This window comes from Nuphar pumila, chromosome 12 (assembly GCF_984573655.1).
Source record: "Nuphar pumila chromosome 12, dmNupPumi1.hap1.1, whole genome shotgun sequence".
Classification (NCBI taxonomy): Eukaryota; Viridiplantae; Streptophyta; class Magnoliopsida; order Nymphaeales; family Nymphaeaceae; genus Nuphar; species Nuphar pumila.
In genome coordinates this window covers 75,092,977-75,113,744 of record NC_143260.1, presented here as the reverse complement: position 1 = coordinate 75,113,744, position 20,768 = coordinate 75,092,977, and the positions used below count along the sequence as shown (strand labels likewise).

General features: G+C 37.2%; 1 non-coding gene across 1 annotated transcript; it reads right to left on the bottom strand.

The window, feature by feature from the left end:
* Nucleotides 1-498: 498 nt before the first annotated feature.
* Nucleotides 499-601, bottom strand: LOC149821030 (small nucleolar RNA R71). Its single transcript, XR_016426937.1, has one exon. It is a non-coding gene; the product is annotated as a small nucleolar RNA R71 (small nucleolar RNA).
* Between the last annotated feature and the right edge of the window lie 20,167 nt (nt 602-20,768).

Below are 20,768 nucleotides of genomic sequence, written 5' to 3'. Positions count from 1 at the left end.
AGTGTATGCAGGGGCGACGAGGTCTAGGAACACCATTACATCCATTTGTTGACAACCCAGAGAGAATTTTACATTCTCATCGAAGTTCGACAACAATGGCTGATATGGATCCTCCACCTCCACCCCCAGTTCATCCACGTCCTCTGAGGGAATACTTCATTCCCACAGACTATGTCCAGGCATCCTGCATTCGGAGACCCGATGTAGGAGCGCCTCATTATGAGATTAAGGTCAGCATTATTCAGATGCTCCCATCCTTTTATGGCCTTAGTCACGAGGATCCCTACCGACATTTAGATGAATTTCTCGAAATATGTTCTACTGTAAAGATACAGAATTTCGATGATGATGCTTTGAGGTTGACTCTATTCCCCTTTTCATTGAAGGACAAAGCCAAGTATTGGCTAAAGTCCTTAGATTCTGTAGAAATAGAGTCCTGGGATCAGTTACAGCAGGAGTTTCTTCGGAAATACTTTCCCATTGGTCGTACGAACCAATATCGTAGAGTCATCACTAGCTTTTCAGAGCTAGATGGTGAGCACTTTCATGAGACCTGGGAGAGAATGAAGGATCTCCTCAGTAAATGTCCCCATCATCAGGTGCCGAAATGGCAACTGGTGCAGAGCTTCTACGATGGATTGTCTGACAAGAATCGTCAGATGATCGACTCTTCATGCGGAGGGACATTCATGCTAAAGAGCGAGGACGAAGCATGGAGGTTATTTAATACATTGGCCGAGAATTCCCTACACCATGCTTCGAGCTCTCATTCGGATAGAGCCACACCCAGCTTTCAGAAGAAAGCTGGTGCTCTTGAGATTGGTCCATCTTCTGCACTACAGTGTAAGGTAGACATGATTGCTCAGAAGCTGGACCAGCTTCACTCAGGACCACCCACTGCACAGCATGTGTGTACTCTATGTGCCAGTCCGGCACACGATATTACTGAGTGCCCTTCAGTAGCTCAGTACCCTGAATTTGTTCAAGAACAAATTCAGGCAGCTCAGGGTTACGTCAGACCGCCGAATAACCCATTTTCATCGACATATAATCCGGGTTGGCGTAACCATCCCAATTTTTCATGAAAGAATCCACAGTCTTCCATGCAGATGCCTACATCCTCTCCGCCAGCTCGGCAGCCATCTTTTACTCAGTCATTCCAGAGGCTGAGCTATTCTCAGTCTTCTTCTTCAGTCCCTCCCCCGATTCAGCAAGAGTCTGCCCCGCAGACATCTTTTGAGGAGAGACTTCTCTAGGCATTCCAAGAGGTGAAAACCTCTAATCAGAATGCCTTCAAGAAGTGTAGCCAGATATTGAGCTCACATACGCAGTCCATTGCGAAGTTAGAGTCGCAAATGGGACAGTTAGCTGAGGCTATTAGTAGGAGACCCGAGGGTACATTGCCGAGTCAGGCTGTCATGAACTCGAAGGGCAAGGACCAGATGACTGGAGGCCTGTTTCATACTGAGACACAGCAGCAGGCCAAATCTGTTATGGCCCTGTGAACACCCCAAAATTTTCAAAATCTTTTAAATATCCCCTTCTTGCCCCTAAATTCATTTTTGAGCAAAATGAGTCATTTTTAAATCTAAATTCCAGCCCTTTATCTTCAAGTTTTTTGAAATTAAATTCATTTCATATATTTTACTCAATTTTGAATCCGGATCGAGATAAAAGATCCAAATCTGAGCTTCGTTGTCCATTTTTAAATCAAAATTCTCAAAATCACCAAAATAACCTTTTAAAAGGCTCAGACACTTCGTCCGGTATCCGTTTAGATCCATCAAATTGTATTTCTCGATTCGAATATCAAAACTCAAACATTTTCTTAAAACCTAGGTCCAAACCCCTTCTTTTGAAGAAATTTTAGCGAAATGGTCTGAAATTCTCAAAAAAATGCTTTTTTAAATATTTCTCAGAAAAATATAAAAAATTAGTGTTTAGTCTTTGTTTTTTCATAAAATCTTAGATTTTCATTCCAAAAATACAAAAAAATAAAAATATTGAGAAAAGAACAATATATATATATATATATATATATATATATATATATACATAGAAAAGAAACAAAATTCGGACTTTTGAAAACAATCTTTAAAAAAAAACAGTTTTTGCAAAAGCTTTTGAAAAAGAGTCGGCCTTTTGAAAATCTTTAAAACAGAAGGGTTTTTACGAAAAAGAGAAAAACTCGCGTTTTCTTTAGGGTTACGAATTTTTTTTCCCTCTCTCACCAAAACCCTCAGCCGCAGGATGCTTCTTCCTTCTCCTCCATCACCCTCCCGAAGCTTCTTTCCCCATCTTCGACCCTCCATCACAAACTTGCTCTCCTCCACCCATCTTCAACCAACTTCTTCCCGAACACTCCTCCTTCTCTTTAAAAAGAACCTTTCCATCTCCTCTCAAGGGCACCGCTTCTTCACCTCCCATTCGCATCTTCTTCCTCTTTTCCACCCGTTTTCACCTCCGCATCTTCCTTCCCTCTTCTTCATACATCCATCATCGTGTTTCTTCATTAAGTTTCTTTCCCATCCTCTTCTTTACGACTTCCTCTCTTCCCCAAAATTGCAGCAAGTGAAGGGTCACGATCCTGAAGAATCCACCACGGTAAGCATCTCTTTAATTCAATACGTCTCCCTTTACCTTTGTGCTTTCCCCTCTCCTCCCTGATTTTCCTTTAATCTTCCTTGCTTTTGGCCCCATTAACGCACCATCGGTGACGTTGAGTTGCCTGTGCAACATCAACTCACCTCCGTGCAATAGCAACAGAATTTTCTTCTAAATTCCAACATATTTTTCTCCTTTCCATGATTTGTTTCTGCATTCCTTTTGTTTGTTCAAATTTCTTTTTCCCGTAGACTTTTCTTTTGTATAATTTATCATTTGTTTCTTGTCTCTATACAACCTATTTCATGTTTTGATTTACTGGCACCGTCGGTGTTCTCATATATAGTTTTTATTCAATCAACAACACTAGTCGTTCCAGTCAGTTTGTAAAGTAGATTCATCCATTTGTGCATTTTGATCTGATCGTGACATCAGATCTGGGTATTATCACTGATCGCATCATGGTGTTGACATCATTTAGTATTAGATACACTGGCTTTAATTTAGTTTTCCTTGCATAATGCATGCTCCTCCTGGAGTATTGCAAGAACTTGTGAGCAATTCATCAAGATACCAACGTAAATACCTTCGATGACAGTCATCTTGAAGGCAGTAACTGATGCATGTTTTGCTGCGAGGTTACTATAGGCACTCCGTCATGAGATCCCTCATCAAGGGTCAATTCCCCCCCCCCCCCCCCCCCCTCCTGTTCATCTAGAATCGGCCCATCGATTCACATATACAAAAAAAAAAAAAAAAGAGAAGAGGAAGGAGATCGGTTATCCATTGTTGATCTTAATATCCTCTTTGAATTTGTTATCAAACTCATTTGTGTTGGCCAATCTGAAGGAAATCCTGTTAGCATATTACAATCTGCATACCTTAAATTTGAGTAAACTGTTGCTCATTGGAGATTCTGATCTCTGGTTATCCTACATCTGTCCCCACATTATATCTTCTTTGATTAATGAGTGTTAAAACACTGATCTCTTGTGTGGATTTGAGTTCTGTGTGCGCTAAGAAAGGTAAATGATGCTGCCACTCCCATTCGTTGATGCAATATTCCCATACCTACATCATGGGTTTGGCCAAGCATCTCAGTTCCATCATACAGGTACCCTTCAATATGAAGTTCAGCTATTAATCATATGTTATATATGTGCAGCAAAAACATGTACGTGAACCCCTTACAATTCATCTTAACCATGGAGTTCATAAGACTGAGTTGTGAGGAGCTTTAGAGTTGGAGTTCAACTCAGCTGTAATCAACGATTCTCATTCCTCTTTTGAAACTAATGTCTCATTTACAGGGAACTGGAGATAGCATGTTAGTTGAGAACATTAAAGCTAAGCTCACTCATCCGATCAGTGGTAATGCCTTAATAGAGTGTATGGGAAGTTGTACATGGAAAATGCCCAGCAGGTTAATCCATCTATTAGATATTCTATTTTATACATTAATTTACTTATTCTCATTTTTGCATTTGAGTTCCTTTTTTTTCTTATTTTAGATCCCTGTTAGATAGTCCATTACATTGCATAAAAATGGTTTATCATATCTTCTGTTTGGCTTGTTTATACTGCATTATCTTCACTCCAATAATCTGCCCCTGTCATTTTTTTTATTCCCCTGTATCCCAGTTTAGCCTTTTAGATTTCTGTGAGTCTTTTGCTTTCTTATCTTGGATATGTTAGTAGAATAGGTATGCAAAAAAAAAAAGAGTTTCTCCAGCATCGCATATAGCAATAAAAGAGATGGGTCTTTCTCTTTTTCTCTTCCATAACATTGATCCTGGCCATTTTGTTAGTGCCATCATCGATCTGAGCAAGAATGGTAAGTATCTAAGTATACTGGAGCAGTATTTACAGGTGAAGTCAGTCATTGATGTGTATTAAATATGGTCCCTGCTGTTAAAAAAAAAAGAAAAGAAAAGAAAAGAAAAAGAAGCCAGATTATATGTGCATTATGTAGGGAATCATTTAAAGACCAAGGGAGGGATGAATGGATGTTTAAAGGGGTAGCATGTGTGACTTTTTGGTTCTGGGTATCGATAGTGGTTTGGAGGGGCCTCAATTCATTCACATGGGCCCGGATGAGTGGTTGATAAAATGTAAAAAAAAAATAAAAAAATCCTGGTTGTTCTTTCTACTACAGGTATGATCATGGACAGCAAGCAAGTCCTTTTGGTGTAAATTTTTGCAGATTGCATGTCACCTGAGTAATTCAAGCAACACTTATGAGAGGTTGTTGGAGAAATTTGAAACTGAGAAAACAGTTAATTCTCCTGCGATGACAGTTTGCAGACCCATGCTGATGTTCCCATATATGGATGATTCTGTAGCAAAAGTGACACTACCTTTTATCATAAATCTAACAACTCAGTAAGCTGGCAAAGGCAGAAGGATCCATTTACTAAAGCTTGACTATGAAGAGCTAATATCCTACTGTGGCGTCCATGCAGTTGGGATGCAACCGGTCATTTGAGATTAAACAAAGACCAGCTCGTTTCAGTTCATATTTCTTAAAGACATGAGGGGTTCAAGTGAATCTGCAAAGTCAAGGGAATCAGCTTCAAAAAAGATTGAGATCTATATAGCTGCATCCACCAAAGCTGCCTGTAAACAAGTGAGTTATGTAAATCAGACACTTTCTTGCTCATGCACTTTGGTTGATGTGGTAGTTGATCACATGCACTGTAGGCCCTAGATGAACTGGAATCCATATCAAATGTGGAAGGCAGATATCCTTTGGCTCTGCTTGCCAATGAACTGAGATTTGTCCCTGTGTTGAGAGAGAATGTGCAATATTCAGCCCTGTGTTGTCCTATTGGTATCTAGAAGTTGAGGCAATTTTTTGTGCATGAGTTTCATGGAGAAAAGCTGGCGGAGTAACTTTGATTACTGTTTATTGCATACTTTTTCTTATTCTTGCTAGTCATTGTACCAGGTTATACTTGCCGCAAGAACTTTGTTTTGAGTTCTTCCTCTCTTCTCAGCTTGTAATAGTTTGGTGGATTTGTCCTATTGGTCTGTACAAATCTACTTTTATGTGCAAGAAATCCTGAAAGTCTTCACTGTGTCATATAACCAAAATGGTTGTTTTAGAACTAACAGAAGAATATTGGCACTTTAACAGGGACAAAAACCTGCAGGGAACTATCAAGCTTCCATATATCACTACCAAACCAAAAATTCCCTCTCAAATGGGTCATCTTTTCATCGTATTTTATAGCACTCACAGCATTTGGTTGATTTTTTTTGACATGCTTTACTGTAGGATTGCCTAAGAGTCTGTAGCGCCAACATTGTCATTGGTGCATGTAATGTTGCTTTGTGGCCCTATAAATTTGTAGTAAATTCATCTGGGTTAGGTACTTTTGTCCAAAATTGCAACACATGAATCACAATATTTACAGTTTGTTGTAATGTGTTTACTCTGTTCTTATGCTGCATGTTTACACCTGTGCTTAGTGTATTGGAGATGTAAGTTTGTGCCAACTTTCAAATTCTTTTACTTGCTTTTCTGACTGTAAGTCACCAACATACCATCATCCTCCTCCATAGCAGTCACTCGCCACTGCTGTAGTTTTTTTTTTTTTTTATGCTTATAGCAATACCAAGGTATTATTGTGTTCATCTTATTTCATCACTTATGGCAATACCGAGTATTCTGTAATTTCCTTATGCACATAAGCATACCAATTTCCACTCCACTGTACACTCCTAGCAATCCAAGAGTTGCCCTTGCCCACGGCTCCAGGGCCATCCCTTGTGGCCGACGCCCTTCCTTCAGTCTTCTTTTATTCATTTTCTTGTGTTCTAGGAGTTCATGGCAGCAGCAGTTCCCATTGGTCCATCCATATTTTCACAGTGATCCATTCATTGCCTGATTCTCTGATTCATCCATTGTTGAAACAATGAATCAATAAGTAAGAGTCACCATCCCAGGTAGTAATTCTAGCCACTGATTGTGTCGAACCCAACTTCTATGAGGAATTGGACTCAACCCAGAAGCTACTAAGCATCAGCCTTTCATAGGAAAAATTGGATTTCGGGTCCGCTCGGCAATACTTCTCTGGCTTAAATGTGAAGCACCTGTTTATCATACCATTCCTCCTATATATATATATATATATATATATAGATACATACGTATATGTACATTCACGAGCATATACGTACATAGGTATATATATATATATATATACATATATATGTAATATATATCATATTTCCCCACTTTTAGGTCTCAAGTGCTTCGACATGTGAGCATTCTTTTACTATTCACACCCATATGGTATGTACAAATTTTCTTCTCCTTTGCATACTAACCAGTTGCTTTGCAGGAAATACATGGAAAGTACCATTACTTAGAGTTATAAATTTAAATTTTATGTAATAGTTAGATCTTAAATGAGAACTTACATTTCCTGATTTAGATAAAATGAATAAGCATTGTAAATATCATGAATTACTTGTTTTTCATGCATTTTGCCTTTATTCTTCAAATTCTCACAAATGGCTACACGGATGGCACGTGCACCATTTCGTAAGAGGTAAATTAATCCTAAGTTGATGATTTACATCAACGGCCATAGTCGGGATGTAAACAAGACTTAGTATTTTTATCTTTTATAAAATAACACTGGACCCACACTGGATCCGTTTTTCAAAATTCATCATGTTTTCCTTAAAGAATTTTTCTTCTTTTATCAAAATTTAACTTAAAATTAACTCAAAATATATACCAATGGCCATAGTCAGGGTATATTGAGAATTAATTTCATTTTAAATTCTATAAAAGCACCAAATGTATTTTATTCTTCTCTTGAATTTAAATATAGATTATTATATAATACATTCAATGACCATAGTCAGGGATGTATTATATCTTCAATCTTATTTTAATTCATTTCAAGAATAAGATAGCTTTTCAAAATCTAAATTCAAACTCTTTAAATGCATTCATCATTTAGGATAGAGTTGCATCATATTTTCCAAATCCTTTTTCATAAATCCAAGTGGTTCTTTCCTTCCTTTCTCAGATCAAAACCTATTCATAAATTCAAATTCAACTCTATTTCTCAAAAAGATTCAAGAATTCAATTTCAAGGTCCCATTTGACTTTGAAACTTCAGAATCATCTTGTATTTCAAATTCCAAATTCTATCTCAAATTCAAAGTCCAATTTAACTTTGAGATTCATTCGTATATTCAAGATTCAATTTCTAAAATTCATTTTTCCAAATTCAATTCAAACTTATAAATTCTTGATTCATCTCCTAAATTCCAAATTCAAACTTCAAAAATTCAAGGTCTAATTTGACTTTGAAATTCGTTTGTATATTCAAATTCTAAATTTCATTTTCCAAGTTCAATTTATACTTGGAAGTTCTTGATTCATCTTCCTGAATTTAACTCCAAATCCATCTTAGGATCCAGAGTCCAACTCTACATTGGATCTCAGACTTCAGATCCAAATCCATCTTAGGATCCAGTGTCCAACTCTATATTGGATCTCAGACTTCAGATCCAAATCCATCTTAGGATCCAGAGTCCAACTCTACATTGGATCTCAGACTTCATATCCAAATCCATCTTAGGATTCAGAGTCCAACTCTACATATTGGATCTCAGACTTCAGATCCAAAATTCCCTTTAAAGATCCAGAATTCAATTCCATCCTGGATCTCAAATTTTACATTCAAATTCTATTTCAAATACCAGATCCAGTTTCATCTCAGATATTAGATCAAGATTCCATTTCAAATCTAAATTCATCTTCTATTCTCAAAAGCCAATATTCTTTCTCAAGTCTAAATTCAAAATTCAAATTCCTATATTGAATTCAAAATCGACCCTTAAAAATTGATTCTAATTCAAAAAGTCAATTATGACTTTGAAAGTCTCAATTCTAAATTTCTCTTTCCACAGATTTATCCCTCCTAAATCCAAGTCCAAAATTCAAAGTCCATTTCAGATTTTGAAATTTCCTTTCTTTTTCCTTTTATCTCACCTTCAAATCATTCTTTTTCCCAAAAATCAAGATTTATTCTTCTGCCTCTGATTTGCTTCAAAGACTTAGAACTTCTCTGATCTATCTTAAGTTCTAAGTTAGATTAAATCATTTCCTCACTCCCTTACCAAGTTCATCTCAGAACATTTGGAAATTTTCAAAAATATCTTTCAAAAAGAGCATACATCCTTGCATTGCACAAGCATTACTCTTTGTGTATTTAGATTTAGGATAAATTCTTAGATAATATTTAGGCAAAGCAAAAGGCATAGATTCGATCCTTGGTTCGATTACCCCTGGTAAAGGCGCTAGGAACGATCGAACCTCGTACCGACGAGCGAATCCTGTCTCTCCATTTTTCCCACACATTTTCAAAACAGAGGCGAGTTAAATTTCTAAATATTTTTCAAATCAAGGTCAAGTGAGACCGCGCAAAATAGTTCCTCTTCTCTTTTTCTCTTTTTCTTTTTTTCTTTTCTATTCTCTTTCTCTTTTCTTTCTTTTATTCTTTTCCCTTCAAAAAGGAGGAAAATAGAGGTTGGAAAAGGAAAGGAGAAGGAAGAGAGAAAAATCCACAAGAGAGGAAAAATTTTACGATGATCACAGATTTGGCGACCGTGATGGGACTCGTCTTCGTCCGGTTGAGTCTATGCCTTTGCTTTGCTTTAACATTATCTAAGTCTTTATTCTTCTACGTCAGCTACATTTTACATGCAAACCCTAGGAGCCTAGACTCTGTCCTAAAGCTGACATCTTTTGCATATAGGATCTAAGTATGGTTTGGTAGGACCATATTGAGGAGATTATATCCATGTTCACATTAGATTTAGGTCTTAAATACAACTCTCCTCAATTTTAGGGATTGAATGCAAAACAATGTATGCAAGTGTATGCTTCTCTTTATTTAAATCTATCTATTTAGGACTTGCATTAGAGCCTTCTGATTTTATTGCATGTTGATCATATTTTGAAAAACATCCCTACCTATATTGTCCCGGTCTTCACGTTGCTGGGCTGTCTCACTGAACCATAGTTCGGGAGAGAGCCTCACAACTGGACCACGTATTTGGGTTCGCGCCCCCTACCACGTACCTAAGGGCCATAGTTCGAGGTATATCGGTAGGTGCTCAAGGATGTTGGGAAGCCATTACCTTAGAACCGAAGAAATATCTTTATGCCATGTACTTCGAGCTTCGGCTTGAGTATATTGGCATACCTTGATTGAAATCCGATGATCTAAATCTCAGAGTTAGGATTAAGGTCCTATAATCCATTTCAAATATTGCATATAGAGTCAACTTTAGGGAGTGCTGCTTGCGCATCCTTGCTTATATGTCTGTGATTGAATGATATTATATATATATATCTTCCTTATATTCTCCAAAACCCTGGGTATATATTATTTAAAATTTCCTCTTTTAAAACCCTAGGTGTATTGCCTTTTCTTTCTGATTTCTTCAAAATCTTTTTGATCCTGCCTGCTATTTTTCAAAAAATTTAAATCCTTGTCATCTATTTTCAAAATTTGTTTTTCCTCGATCATGAGAGAAATGATATTGCCTATGAGGATTTTCAAAATCATAAAATTTCTTCTAAAGTCTTCAAAAAATTCAAATATTTTGATCTAAATCCCTTTTAAATAAACTAACATGTTGATTTTCCTTTTCCAAATTAGGTTTTGAAAACCATTTGTCTTCAAAATCATCACCTCGTGTTTGTTTTCTTTTTCAAAAATTGTTTTTAAAAAAAAAAAAAAATCACTATTTTCGAAATCAAACCTCATGATGATCTCTCATGATGATTCTGCTTTTTAAAGGATCAAATCTCGCGCTGATCATTCTTTTTGCGGTGGATTTTCTTCCCAAAAATGATTTTTCACCTATCTTTTAAATAAACATTTTTCTTTCAAGATCCCATATGCAGGCAGGATCAGAAAACTCCTTTTTCTCAAATCTTATAAATTTTCAGTTAATTTTTGGTATCTTTATCTGTTTCATTCATTTTATTCATATTTTATCAAGTCTACATCAATTTTATCAAGTTTTATCAAGTTTATCAAATATTTCCTCAAATTCCATTAAATTTTATCAATTCTTTTACCCTTTCAGGTTAAGGGATAAACCTGATGCCTCTTTCCCATGAGGTATTTCCTTTATTCTTTTTCCCGCTCAGGTTAAGGGATAAACCTGGCCCTCGTTGTCCATTCAGGATAAGGGAAAATCCTGAAACCCCTCGTAGGAGCAATAACGCTACCTATGAGGATTCCTTTATAAATATAAGTTTTATCAATCTTTATTGATTTTCTAGATTTATATCAATTTTCCTTCGTTAAATTTTCTCCTTGTTTCCATTCAGGATAAGGGATAATCCTGAGACCTCTCGTAGGGGCAACAATGTTACCTATGAGAATTCTTTTTGCAAATACAAGTTTTATCGATCTTTATTGATTTCTAAATTTATATCAATTTCTCTTCAAATTCTATTCTTTTTCCCATTCAGGATAAGGAAAAATCCTGAAACCCCTCGTAGGAGCCACAATGCTACCTATGAGGATTCTTTTGTAAATACAAGTTTTGCCAATCTTTGTTGATTTTCTAGATTTATATCAATTTCCCTTCATTAAACCTCTTTAAATTTTATTCTTTTTTCCATTTCAGAATAAGGGATAATCTTGAGACCCCTCATAGGAGCAACAATGCTACCTGTGAAAATTCTTTTCCAAAATAAATTTTTAAAATATCTTTCCTTTCTTCTTCTCCATTTTTATAAATTTTATTCTTTTCCCCTTTCAGGTTAAGGGGTAAACCTGAATCATTCCTTTCTAAATTCTCATCAAATGTCTTCCATTTCCCCTTCAGGATGAGGGAAAATCCTGAAAACGCCGACAATCATTCTAGCTCAAATCTCAAGTATCTTAAAGAATGTCGGTGTCCCCTTTTTTTCAAATCTCCATCAGAAAACCCAGTACCCACACTGAGGCATATATTTTGGAAAATCTAGTACTCATACAGATAAGCCTAGCACTCATGCTAGTGTCTGGCTGACCGATCAATTAGCCTCTCAGGATCAGTCTTTGCACTGACCCTTCATCAAAAATCAAAGCTCTAAATCCAATGTTGACCTTCGGGTCATTCAAATCTCAAATTCAAGCCTTCATGTTACAATCTTTCCTCAATTCTCCTTGAAATTCTGCCAATCTTCTTATCCCTTCTCATCAACTCTCCTTTGAGATTCGAGTTTTTTGACTCGAATTTCCAACTCTTTCCTTCGAGATTCGAGCCCTGACTCGAACCTTCCTGCTTTCCTTCAAAAATTTGAGTTTTGTCTCAAGTTTTCTTGCCTTCAATAAATGAACTTTCAAGTTTCTCCTTTGAGATTCGAGCCCTGACTCAAACTTTCCTGCTTTCCTTCGAAAATTTGAGTTTTGTCTTAAGTTTTTTTGCCTTTAATAAATAAACTTTCAAGTTTTTCGTTTGAGATTCGAGCCCTGACTCGAACCTTCCTGCTTTCCTTCAAAAATTTGAGTTTTGTCTCAAGTTTTCTTGCCTTCAATAAAAGAACTTCCAAATTTCCTTTTGGATTCGAGCCCTGACTCGAACTTTTCAGCCTTCCTTTGAAAATTTGGGTGTGGACTCGAGTTTTCTTTCCTTCAACAAACCAAAAAAAAATCTCCTTTAAAAACTCGAGTTTCGACTCGAATTTTTCCTGTTTTCCTTGTAGAATCCAAGTCATGATTCGGATATTCCTTCAAAGGCTTACCTTCAAAATCCAGTTTTATATCAAGCTTACCTTCAGAACTTTAAATTCACATTTACCTTCAGAATTCAGCCTCATGTTGGATTCTTCCCCAGAATCCCACTGATATGTCAAAATTCGATGTTAAGCAAAGGTTTCGTCATCAAGGATCTCAGGAATATCTTGCCAAATTGCCATAAAATAGTTGTTGATCTCAAACTTTTATTACGTAAAGAATTTCCTCAAATCTCCTTAGTATTCCTTCCAAAAGGGTGAAACTTCTGTGAAGAAAGGCTCAAACTTCAAATTTCCTGTTGGTCAACCAAGAGGATGAAGAAAAAATCTTTGACATGACCGGTAAAGGAAATATTTAATGATGCTGAAGAGCCATAAATGAGCTGATATTGATCATAACTATGGCACATTCTTAAAGATTATTCTTTGGCAGTAAGACAGTGGAAATATCCTGGGCAGTCAAAAAAAAAAAGGACCTACCCAATCCATATATATCCTCAGTTCTTCAAAGTTGCAATCAAATATCCGCAAAAGGGATCTCTCAATTGTCGTCAAGATGAAGGCGAATTAAGCGAGTAGACCCCCGAGGCTAAAGAAGATTTGAAACATCTCCAAGATGACGGAGTTTGTGACGGATCTTTCCAGGGAAAGTTTGGATCACTGTCGAGATGATGGCGGATGTGATGGACCTACTGACAAACCCTAAAAGATATTTGATTCCAGCTATCATCTAAAGACCTTTGAGTTAATACCATCATATATAATCCCTGAGATAAATGAAGGATCGGAACATCTCCAAGATGAAGGAGTTTGTGACGTACCCTTCCCCGAAAAAGAGAGAAAAGTCAGAACATCTCCAAAATGAAGGATGATGTAAAAGCCCAAGAAAGCCCCATGACTCAAAAAGAGTGCAAAAAGATCATCATGGGAAAATACCCAGGATATCAAACTGCCCAAATTGCAAAGAATCTTCTTTATCTATGTGAAATTCTTCTATCAATATCTTTTCATCCAATTACTTTTTATGAAGCTAAGAATATTTCATCTCCTTTAATATCAAGGAAATTGATAGCATCCTTGAAGAAAACCAACAACAAAATTTGATTTTGATCCTGAATTCTATAGAGTTAACCTAGTTGGGGGTAATACTCTAGGTGGAAGAGGCAACATCTTTCGAAAGTACTTACCTTCAATTACCTTGAAACAACTACAATTTTATCACTTTGGCAATATTTTTCCAGCATTCCTGATAAAGAAATAAGAACTTGACATCTGTTTTGATACATCTTGGTATTGCCTTCCTTGTCTTTCGCTTTGTCGAGAGACTTGCCCTTCTCCTTGATAAAAGGATTGCCTTCTCCGTCTTTCGCTTTGACAAGAGACTCGCCTTCTCCTTGATAAAAGGATCGCCTTCCTCGTCTTTCGCTTTGTCGAGAGACTTGCCTTTCTCCTTGATAAAAGGATTGCCTTCTCTATCTTTCGCTTTGACGAGAGACTCACCTTCTCCTGGATAAAAGGATTGCCTTCCTCGTCTTTCGCTTTGTCGAGAGACTTGCCTTTCTCCTTGATAAAAGGATTGCCTTCTCCGTCTTTCGCTTTGACGAGAGACTCGCCTTCTCTTTGATAAAAGGATCGCCTTCCTCGTCTTTTGCGTTGTTGAAAGATTTGCCTTTCTCCTTGATAAAAGGATTGCCTTCTTCGTCTTTCGCTTTGTCGAGAGACTCGCCTTCTCCTTGATAAAAGGATCGCCTTCCTCGTCTTTCGCTTTGTCAAGAGACTTGCCTTTCTCCTTGATAAAAGGATTGCCTTCTCCGTCTTTCGCTTTGACGAGAGACTCGCCTTCTCCTTTCTAAAAGGATTGCCTTCTTCGTCTTTCGCTTTGTCGAAAGACTCACCTTCTCCTTGATAAAAGGATCGCCTTCCCTGTCTTTCACTTTGTCGACAGACTCGCCTTCTCCTTTTTAAAAGGATTGCCTTCTTCGTCTTTCGCTTTGTCGAGAGACTCGCCTTCACCTTGATAAAAGGATTGCCTTCTCCGTCTTTTGCATTGTCGAGAGACTCGCCTTCTCCTTGATAAAAGGATTGCCTTCTTCGTCTTTCACTTTGTCGAGAGACTCGCCTTCTCCTTGATAAAAAGATCGCCTTCTTCGTCTTTCGCTTTGTCGAAAGACTCACCTTCTCCTTGATAAAAGGATCGCCTTTTCCGTCTTTTGCATTGTCAAAAGATTTGCCTTTCTCATTGATTAAATGATCGCCTTCCTCGTCTTTTGCTTTGTCGAGAGACTTGCCTTCTCTTTGCCAAAAGGATTGCCATCTTCATATTTTACATTTTGCCTTCTCCTTGTTAAAAGGATTGCCTTCTTCATATTTCACATTTTGCCTTCTCCTTGCCAAAAGGATTGCCATCTTCATATTTTACATTTTGCCTTCTCCTTGTTAAAAGGATTGCCTTCTTCATATTTTACATCTTGCCTTCTCCTTGTTAAAAGGATTGCCTTCTTCATATTTCACATCTTGCCTTCTCTTTGTTAAAAGGATTGCCTTCTTCATATTTTACATTTTGCCTTCTCCTTACCAAAAGGATTGCCTTCTTCATATTTCACTTTCGCCTTCTCCTTGCTAAAAGGATTGCCATCTTCATATCTTCATATTCTACCTTCTCCTTGCTAAAAGGATTGCCGTCTTCATCTTCATATTTCACTTTTACCTTCTCCTGTCCAAAGGATTTGCCCTCTTCCATCTTTTTGCCTTGTCAAGAGATTCATCTTCTTGATAAAAAGTTCGCCTTATTCATCTTTCACCCCATCTAAAGATTCGCCTCCTGTTACCTTATTTCATCATGCATTTTGTCTCACATCTCCTTACTTTCTATCTCTCACATTCCCAAAAGAGTTGTCTCATTCAGCTAAAGTATCTCTCTTGTCCCATCACGGTTTTCGAGAAATCCGTATGGTCGTCCCTTTCAGGTTAAGGGTTAAGCCTGAACCTCACCCCTCGAGGTATTTTCCTTTTTCAGGTTTGGGTTAAACCTGAGTCTCGTTTCGACGAGGTGTTTTTCCTCCAATCCCATCATGGTTCTTCCCATCAAGGAATCCATGCTTCGTATATCCATCCAGGACAAGATCCTACTTGAACTTCATCTCATAAAGCATTTTTCTCAAAAATGTCCCATCAAAGTCCTCATATATTCCCTTCCCCATTCAGGTTATTTCGAGATATATTTGCCCCATCCAGGTTAAGGGCTAAACCTGAGTCATTTCAAAAGATTGATCTTGCCTCACCCCTGAGACTTGATCAAAACTCCTATCTTTCATTATTTCAAGATCATCACCTAAAGTCCCATCACGATTTCCTCATTTTCTACTCAATCATATCATTTTCGAGGATTTCGTCTCCCCCAAGCCATTCAGGATAAAGTTTTAAACCTGAAAAACCATGTCTTTCGAATAAAATTCTTCCACACCCAGTTCATATCTGCTGACTGGGGCATTTTCAAAAATTTGGAGTGTTATCTTTGCCACTAAGCTCGGCTTTCAACCGGCTTAGTAGCAAAGAGGGGCATCTGTGAACACCCCAAATTTTTCAAAATCTTTTAAATATCCCCTTCTTGCCCCTAAATTCATTTTTGAGCAAAATGAGTCATTTTTAAATCTAAATTCCAGCCCTTTATCTTCAAGTTTTCTGAAATTAAATTTATTTCATATATTTTACTCAATTTCGGATCTGAATCCAGATAAAAGATCCAAATCTGAGCTTCGTTGTCCATTTTTAAATCAAAATTCTCAAAATCACCAAAATAACCTTTTAAAAGGCTCAGACACTTCGTTCGGTATCCGTTTAGATCCATCAAATTGTATTTCTCGATTCGAATATCAAAACTCGAACATTTTCTCAAAACCTGGGTCCAAACCCCTTCTTTTGAAGAAATTTTCCCGAAATGGTATGAAATTCTCAGAAAAATACTTTTGTAAATATTTCTCAGAAAAATATAAAAAATTAGTGTTTAGTCTTTGTTTTTTCATAAAATCTTAGATTTTCATTCCAAAAATACAAAAAATTAAAAATATTGAGAAAAGAACAAAATATATATTTATATATATATATATATATATATATACATAGAAAAGAAACAAAATTCGGACTTTTGAAAACAATCTTTAAAAAAAAAAAAACAGTTTTTGCAAAAGCTTGTGAAAAAGAGTCGGCCTTTTGAAAATCTTTAAAATAGAAGGGTTTTTACGAAAAAGAGAAAAACTCGTGTTTTTTTTTGGGTTATGAAATTTTTTTCCCTCTCTCACCAAAACCCTTAGCCGCAGGATGCTTCTTCCTTCTCCTCCATCACCCTCCCGAAGCTTCTTTCCCCATCTTCGGCCCTCCATCACAAACTCGCTCTCCTCCACCCATCTTCAACCAACTTCTTCCCGAACACTCCTCCTTCTCTTTAAAAAGAACCTTTCCATCTCCTCTCAAGGGCACCGCTTCTTCACCTCCCCATTCGCATCTTCTTCCTCTTTTCCACCCGTTTTCACCTCCGCATCTTCCTTCCCTCTTCTTCATACATCCATCATCGCGTTTCTCTCTTCCCCAAAATTGCTGCAAGTGAAGGGTCACGATTCTGAAGAATCCGCCACGGTAAGCATCTCTTTAATTCAATATGTCTCCCTTTACCTCTGTGCTTTCCCCTCTCAGCCCTGATTTTCCTTTAATCTTCCTTGCTTTTGGCCCCATTAACGCACCATCGGTGACGTTGAGTTGCCTGTGCAACATCAACTCACCTCCGTGCAATAGCAACGGAATTTTCTTCTAAATTCCAACATATTTTTCTCCTTTCCATGATTTGTTTCTGCATTCCTTTTGTTTGTTCAAATTTCTTTTTCCCGTAGACTTTTCTTTTGTATAATTTATCATTTGTTTCTTGTCTCTATACAACCTATTTCATGTTTTGATTTACTGGCACCGTCGGTGTTCTCATATATAGTTTTTATTCAATCAACAACACTAGTCGTTCCAGTCAGTTTGTAAAGTAGATTCATCCATTTGTGCATTTTGATCTGATCGTGACATCAGATCTGGGTATTATCACTGATCGCATCATGGTGTTGACATCATTTAGTATTAGATACACTGGATTTAATTTAGTTTTTCTTGCATAATGCATGCTCCTCCTGGAGTATTGCAAGAACTTGTGAGCAATTCATCAAGATACCAACGTAAATACCTTCGATGACAGTCATCTTGAAGGCAGTAATCGATGCATGTTTTGCTGCGAGGTTACTATAAGCACTCCGTCATGAGATCCCTCATCAAGGGTCAATTCCCCCCCCCCCCCCCTGTTCATCATGAATCGGCCCATCGATTCACATATACAAAAAAAAAAAAAAAGAGAAGAGGAAGGAGATCGGTTATCCATTGTTGATCTTAATATCCTCTTTGAATTTGTTATCAAACTCATTTGTGTTGGCCAATCTGAAGGAAATTATGTTAGCATATTACAATCTGCATACCTTAAATTTGAGTAAACTGTTGCTCATTGGAGATTCTGATCTCTGGTTATCCTACATCAGTCCCCACATTATATCTTCTTTGATTAATGAGTGTTAAAACACTGATCTCTTGTGTGGATTTGAGTTCTGTGTGCGCTAAGAAAGGTAAATGATGCTGCCACTCCCATTCGTTGATGCAATATTCCCATACCTACATCATGGGTTTGGCCAAGCATCTCAGTTCCATCATCCAGGTACCCTGTAATATGAAGTTCAGCTATTAATCATATGTTATATATGTGCAGCAAAAACATGTACGTGAACCCCTTACAATTCATCTTAACCATGGAGTTCATAAGACTGAGTTGTGAGGAGCTTTAGAGTTGGAGTTCAACTCAGCCATAATCAACGGTTCTCATTCCTCTTTTGAAACTAATGTCTCATTTACAGGGAACTGGAGATAGCATATTAGTTGAAAACATTAAAGCTAAGCTCACTCATCCGATCAGTGGTAATGCCTTAATAGAGTGTATGGGAAGTTGTACATGGAAAATGCCCAGCAGGTTAATCCATCTATTAGATATTCTATTTTATACATTAATTTACTTATTCTCATTTTTGCATTTGAGTTCCTTTTTTTCTTATTTTAGATCCCTGTTAGATAGTCCATTACATTGCATAAAAATGATTTATCATATCTTCTGTTTGGCTTGTTTATACTGCATTATCGTCACTCCAATAATCTGCCCCTGTCATTTTTTTTTATTCCCCTGTATCCCAGTTTAGCCTTTTAGATTTTTGTGAGTCTTTTGCTTTCTTATCTTGGATATGTTAGTAGAATAGGTATGCAAAAAAAAAAAAGAGTTTCTCCAGCATCGCATATAGCAATAAAAGAGATGGGTCTTTCTCTTTTTCTCTTCCATAACATTGATCTTGGCCATTTTGTTAGTGCCATCATCGATCTGAGCAAGAATGGTAAGTATCTAAGTATACTGGAGCAGTATTTACAGGTGAAGTCAGTCATTGATGTGTATTAAATATGGTCCCTACTGTTAAAAAAAAAAAGAAAAGAAAAGAAAAGAAAAAGAAGCCAGATTATATGTGCATTATGTAGGGAATCATTTAAAGACCAAGGGAGGGATGAATGGATGTTTAAAGGGGTAGCATGTGTGACTTTTTGGTTCTGGGTATCGATAGTGGTTTGGAGGGGCCTCAATTCATTCACATGGGCTCGGATGAGTGGTTGATAAAATGTAAAAAAAAAAAAAAATCCTGGTTGTTCTTTCTACTACAGGTATGATCATGGACAGCAAGCAAGTCCTTTTGGTGTAAATTTTTGCAGATTGTGTGTCACCTGCACAAGGCACCTGAGTAATTCAAGCAACACTTATGAGAGGTTGTTGGAGAAATTTGAAACTGAGAAAACAGTTAATTTTCCTGCAATGACAGTTTGAAGACCCATGCTGATGTTCCCATATGTGGATGATTCTGTAGCAAAAGTGACACTACCTTTTATCATAAATCTAACAACTCAGTAAGATGGCAAAGGCAGAAGGATCCATTTACTAAAGCTTGACTATGAAGAGCTAATATCCTACTGTGGCGTCCATGCAGTTGGGATGCAACCGGTCATTTGAGATTAAACAAAGACCAGCTCGTTTCAGTTCATATTTCTTAAAGACATGAGTGGTTCAAGTGAATCTGCAGAGTCAAGGGAATCAACTTCCAAAAAGATTGAGATCTATATAGCTGCATCCACCAAAGCTGCCTGTAAACAAGTGAGTTATGTAAATCAGACACTTTCTTGCTCATGCACTTTGGTTGATGTGGTAGTTGATCACATGCACTGTAGGCCCTAGATGAACTGGAATCCATATCAAATGTGGAAGGCAGATATCCTTTGGCTCTGCTTGCCAATGAACTGAGATTTGTCCCTGTGTTGAGAGAGAATGTGCAATATTAAGGCCTGTGTTGTCCTATTGGTATCTAGAAGTTGAGGCAAATTTTTGTGCATGAGTTTCATAGAGAAAAGTTGGCGGAGTAACTTTGATTACTGTTTATTGCATACTTTTTCTTATTCTTGCTAGTCATTGTACCAGGTTCTACTTGCCGCAAGAACTTTGTTTTGAGTTCTTCCTCTCTACTCAGCTTGTAATAGTTTGGTGGATTTGTCCCATTGGTCTGTACAAATCTGCTTTTATGTGCAAGAAATCCTGAAAGTCTTCACTGTGTCATATAACCACAATGGTTGTTTTAGAAGTAACAGAAGAATATTGGCACTTTAACAGGGACAAAAACCTGCAGGGAACTATCAAGCTTCAATATATCACTACCAAACCAAAAATTCCCTCTCAAATGGGTCATCTTTTCATCGTATTTTATAGCACTCACAGCATTTGGTTGATTTTTTTTGACATGATTTACTGTAGGATTGCCTAAGAGTCTGTAGCGCCAACATTGTCATTGGTGCATGTAATGTTGCTTTGTGGCCCTATAAATTTGTAGTAAATTCATCTGGGTTAGGTACTTTTGTCCAAAATTGCAACACATGAATCACAATATTTTCAGTTTGCTGTAATGTGTTTACTCTGTTCTTATGCTGCATGTTTACACCTGTGCTTAGTGTATTGGCGATGTAAGTTTGTGCCAACTTTCAAATTCTTTTACTTGCTTTTCTGACTGCAAGTCACCAACATACCATCATCCACCTCCATAGCAGTCACTCGGCACTGCTGTAGTTGTCTTTTTTATGCTTATAGCAATACCAAGGTATTATTGTGTTCATCTTATTTCATCACTTATGGCAATACCGAGTATTGCTGTAATTTCCTTATGCACATAAGCATACCAATTTCCACTCCACTGTACACTCCCAGCAATCCAAGAGTTGCCCTTGCCCACGGCTCCATGGCCAT